Source organism: Amaranthus tricolor, chromosome 13 (genome assembly GCF_026212465.1).
Source record: "Amaranthus tricolor cultivar Red isolate AtriRed21 chromosome 13, ASM2621246v1, whole genome shotgun sequence".
In the NCBI taxonomy this organism is placed as follows: domain Eukaryota; kingdom Viridiplantae; phylum Streptophyta; class Magnoliopsida; order Caryophyllales; family Amaranthaceae; genus Amaranthus; species Amaranthus tricolor.
Genome location: NC_080059.1, coordinates 23721186 through 23727185, shown reverse-complemented (window position 1 = coordinate 23727185; position 6000 = coordinate 23721186).

Sequence of the window (6000 nt, the reverse complement as noted above, 5' to 3'; positions counted from 1 at the left end):
TGGTATGAATTGAATATCATAGTAATATGCTAGAAATTACGTGTTAAGTTGCGATTTTAAGGGTTTTTAAGCATTTTTGGCACTTTTGCGCATAAAGTAGCTCAAACTTGGTTTGTTTTGCGCGAAACTTGCACACAACGCTATTTGGTATATATTATTGTGTTGAAGTGGTTAGAATTGAAAATCATAGTCATATGCTAGAAATTACTTGTTAAGTTGCGATTTTAAGGGTTTTTTAGCGTTTTTGGACCTTTTGCGCATAAAGTAGCTCAAACTTGGTTTGTTTTGCACGAAATTTGCACACAACGCTATTTGGTATATATTATTGTGTTGAAGTGGTTTGAATTGAAAATCATAGTCATATGCTAGAAATTACTTGTTATGTTGCGATTTTAACGGTTTTTTAAGCATTTTTGGCACTTTTGCGCATATAGTAGCTCAAACTTGGTTTGTTTTGCGCGAACACAACACTATTTGGTATATATTATTGTGTTGAAGTGGTTAGAAATGAAAATCATAGTCATATGCTAGAAATTACTTGTTAAGTTGCGATTTTAAGGGTTTTTTTAGCGTTTTTTGGCCCTTTTGCGCATAAAGTAGCTCAAACTTGGTTTGTTTAGCACGAAACTTGGCACACAACACTATGTGGTATATATTATTTTGTTGAAGTGGTTAGAATTCAAAATCATCGTCATATGTAAGAAATTACGTATTAAGTTGCGATTTTAAGAGTTTTGAAGCGTTTTTGGCACTTTTGCGCATAAAGTAGCTCAACCTTGGTTTGTTTTGCACGAAACTTGGCACACAACACTATTTGGTATATACTATTGTGTTGAAGTGGTTAGAATTTAAAATCATAGTCATATACTAGAATTGCTTGTTAAGTTGCGATTTTAAATGTTTTTAAGCATTTTTGGCACTATTGCGCAACAAGTAGCTCAAACTTGGTTTGTTTTGCACGAAACGTTGCACACAACGCTATTTGGTATATATTATTGTGTTGAAGTGGTATGAATTGAATATCATAGTAATATGCTAGAAATTACGTGTTAAGTTGCGATTTTAAGGGTTTTTAAGCATTTTTGGCACTTTTGCGCATAAAGTAGCTCAAACTTGGTTTGTTTTTCACGAAACTTGCACACAACGCTATTTGGTATATATTATTGTGTTGAAGTGGTTAGAATTGAAAATCATAGTCATATGCTAGAATTGCGTGTTAAGTTGCGATTTTAAGGGTTTTAAGTATTTTTTGGCACTTTTGCGCATCAAGTAGCTCAAACTTTGTTTGTTTTGCACGAAACTTTGCACACAACGCTATTTGGTATATATTATTTTGTTGAAGTGGTTTGAATTGAAACTCATAGTCATATGCTAGAAATTACTTGTTAAGTTGCGATTTTAAGGGTTTTTTAGCGTTTTTGGCCCTTTTGCGCATAAAGTAGCTCAAACTTGGTTTGTTTTGCACGAAATTTGCACACAACGCTATTTGGTATATATTATTGTGTTGAAGTGGTTTGAATTGAAAATCATAGTCATATGCTAGAAATTACTTGTTATGTTGCGATTTTAACGGTTTTTTAAGCATTTTTGGCACTTTTGCGCATATAGTAGCTGAAACTTGGTTTGTTTTGCGCGAACACAACTCTATTTGGTATATATTATTGTGTTGAAGTGATTAGAATTGAAAATCATAGTCATATGCTAGAAATTACTTGTTAATTTGCGATTTTAAGGGTTTTTTTTAGCGTTTTTGGCCCTTTTGCGCATAAAGTAGCTCAAACTTGGTTTGTTTAGCACGAAACTTGGCACACAACACTATGTGGTATATATTATTTTGTTGAAGTGGTTAGAATTCAAAATCATCGTCATATGTAAGAAATTACGTATTAAGTTGCGATTTTAAGAGTTTTGAAGCGTTTTTTAGCACTTTTGCGCATAAAGTAGCTCAACCTTGGTTTGTTTTGCACGAAACTTGGCACACAACACTATTTGGTAAATACTATTGTGTTGAAGTGGTTAGAATTTAAAATCATAGTCATATACTAGAATTGCTTGTTAAGTTGCGATTTTAAATGTTTTTAAGCATTTTTGGCACTATTGCGCAACAAGTAGCTCAAACTTGGTTTGTTTTGCACGAAAACGTTGCACACAACGCTATTTGGTATATATTATTGTGTTGAAGTGGTATGAATTGAATATCATAGTAATATGCTAGAAATTACGTGGTTAAGTTGCGATTTTAAGGGTTTTTAAGCATTTTTGGCCCTTTTGCGCATAAAGTAGCTCAAACTTGGTTTGTTTTTCACGAAACTTGGCACACAACACTATTTGGTATATATTATTTTGTTGAAGTGCTTAGAATTCAAAATCATCGTCATATGTAAGAAATTACGTATTAAGTTGCGATTTTAAGAGTTTTGAAGCGTTTTTTGGCACTTTTGCGCATAAAGTAGCTCAACCTTGGTTTGTTTTGCACGAAACTTGGCACACAACACTATTTGGTAAATACTATTGTGTTGAAGTGGTTAGAATTTAAAATCATAGTCATATACTAGAATTGCTTGTTAAGTTGCGATTTTAAATGTTTTTAAGCATTTTTGGCACTATTGCGCAACAAGTAGCTCAAACTTGGTTTGTTTTGCACGAAACGTTGCACACAACGCTATTTGGTATATATTATTGTGTTGAAGTGGTATGAATTGAATATCATAGTAATATGCTAGAAATTACGTGTTAAGTTGCGATTTTAAGGGTTTTTAAGCATTTTTGGCCCTTTTGCGCATAAAGTAGCTCAAACTTGGTTTGTTTTTTCACGAAACTTGGTACACAACACTATGTGGTATATATTATTTTGTTGAAGTGCTTAGAATTCAAAATCATCGTCATATGTAAGAAATTACGTATTAAGTTGCGATTTTAAGAGTTTTGAAGCGTTTTTGGCACTTTTGCGCATAAAGTAGCTCAACCTTGGTTTGTTTTGCACGAAACTTGGCACACAACACTATTTGGTAAATACTATTGTGTTGAAGTGGTTAGAATTTAAAATCATAGTCATATACTAGAATTGCTTGTTAAGTTGCGATTTTAAATGTTTTTAAGCATTTTTGGCACTATTGCGCAACAAGTAGCTCAAACTTGGTTTGTTTTGCACGAAACGTTGCACACAACGCTATTTGGTATATATTATTGTGTTGAAGTGGTATGAATTGAATATCATAGTAATATGCTAGAAATTACGTGTTAAGTTGCGATTTTAAGGGTTTTTAAGCATTTTTGGCCCTTTTGCGCATAAAGTAGCTCAAACTTGGTTTGTTTTTCACGAAACTTGGCACACAACACTATTTGGTATATATTATTGTGTTGAAGTGGTTAGAATTTAAAATCATAGTCATATGCTAGAATTGCGTGTTAAGTTGCGATTTTAAGGGTTTTAAGTATTTTTGGCACTTTTGCGCATCAAGTAGCTCAAACTTTGTTTGTTTTGCACGAAACTTTGCACACAACGCTATTTGGTATATATTATTTTGTTGAAGTGGTTTGAATTGAAACTCATAGTTATATGCTAGAAATTACTTGTTAAGTTGCGATTTTAAGGGTTTTTTAGCGTTTTTGGCCCTTTTGCGCATAAAGTAGCTCAAACTTGGTTTGTTTTGCACGAAATTTGCACACAACGCTATTTGGTATATATTATTGTGTTGAAGTGGTTTGAATTGAAAATCATAGTCATATGCTAGAAATTACTTGTTATGTTGCGATTTTAACGGTTTTTAAGCATTTTTGGCACTTTTGCGCATATAGTAGCTCAAACTTGGTTTGTTTTGTGCGAACACAACTCTATTTGGTATATATTATTGTGTTGAAGTGGTTAGAATTGAAAATCATAGTCATATGCTAGAAATTACTTGTTAAGTTGCTTAAGTTGCGATTTTAAGGGTTTTTAGCGTTTTTGGCCCTTTTGCGCATAAAGTAGCTCAAACTTGGTTTGTTTAGCACGAAACTTGGCACACAACACTATGTGGTATATATTATTTTGTTGAAGTGCTTAGAATTCAAAATCATCGTCATATGTAAGAAATTACGTATTAAGTTGCGATTTTAAGAGTTTTGAAGCGTTTTTGGCACTTTTGCGCATAAAGTAGCTCAACCTTGGTTTGTTTTGCACGAAACTTGGCACACAACACTATTTGGTAAATACTATTGTGTTGAAGTGGTTAGAATTTAAAATCATAGTCATATACTAGAATTGCTTGTTAAGTTGCGATTTTAAATGTTTTTAAGCATTTTTGGCACTATTGCGCAACAAGTAGCTCAAACTTGGTTTGTTTTGCACGAAACGTTGCACACAACGCTATTTGGTATATATTATTGTGTTGAAGTGGTATGAATTGAATATCATAGTAATATGCTAGAAATTACGTGTTAAGTTGCGATTTTAAGGGTTTTTAAGCATTTTTGGCACTTTTGCGCATAAAGTAGCTCAAACTTGGTTTGTTTTGCGCGAAACTTGCACACAACGCTATTTGGTATATATTATTGTGTTGAAGTGGTTAGAATTGAAAATCATAGTCATATACTAGAAATTACTTGTTAAGTTGCGATTTTAAGGGTTTTTTAGCGTTTTTGGCCCTTTTGCGCATAAAGTAGCTCAAACTTGGTTTGTTTTGCACGAAATTTGCACACAACGCTATTTGGTATATATTATTGTGTTGAAGTGGTTTGAATTGAAAATCAGAGTCATATGCTAGAAATTACTTGTTATGTTGCGATTTTAACGGTTTTTAAGAGTTTTTGGCCCTTTTGCGCATAAAGTAGCTCAAACTTGGTTTGTTTTTCACGAAACTTGGCACACAACACTATTTGGTATATATTATTGTGTTGAAGGTGGTTAGAATTTAAAATCATAGTCATATGCTAGAATTGCGTGTTAAGTTGCGATTTTAAGGGTTTTAAGTATTTTTGGCACTTTTGCGCATCAAGTAGCTCAAACTTTGTTTGTTTTGCACGAAACTTTGCACACAACGCTATTTGGTATATATTATTTTGTTGAAGTGGTTTGAATTGAAACTCATAGTCATATGCTAGAAATTACTTGTTAAGTTGCGATTTTAAGGGTTTTTTTAGCGTTTTTGGCCCTTTTGCGCATAAAGTAGCTCAAACTTGGTTTGTTTTGCACGAAATTTGCACACAACGCTATTTGGTATATATTATTGTGTTGAAGTGGTTTGAATTGAAAATCATAGTCATATGCTAGAAATTACTTGTTATGTTGCGATTTTAACGGTTTTTAAGAGTTTTTGGCCCTTTTGCGCATAAAGTAGCTCAAACTTGGTTTGTTTTTCACGAAACTTGGCACACAACACTATTTGGTATATATTATTGTGTGAAGTGGTTAGAATTTAAAATCATAGTCATATGCTAGAATTGCGTGTTAAGTTGCGATTTTAAGGGTTTTAAGTATTTTTGGCACTTTTGCGCATCAAGTAGCTCAAACTTTGTTTGTTTTGCACGAAACTTTGCACACAACGCTATTTGGTATATATTATTTTGTTGAAGTGGTTTGAATTGAAACTCATAGTCATATGCTAGAAATTACTTGTTAAGTGCGATTTTAAGGGTTTTTTAGCGTTTTTGGCCCTTTTGCGCATAAAGTAGCTCAAACTTGGTTTGTTTTGCACGAAATTTTGCACACAACGCTATTTGGTATATATTATTGTGTTGAAGTGGTTTGAATTGAAAATCATAGTCATATGCTAGAAATTACTTGTTATGTTGCGATTTTAACGGTTTTTAAGCATTTTTGGCCCTTTTGCGCATATAGTAGCTCAAACTTGGTTTGTTTTGCGCGAACACAACTCTATTTGGTATATATTATTGTGTTGAAGTGGTTAGAATTGAAAATCATAGTCATATGCTAGAAATTACTTGTTAAGTTGCGATTTTAAGGGTTTTTTAGCGTTTTTGGCCCTTTTGCGCATAAAGTAGCTCAAACTTGGTTTGTTT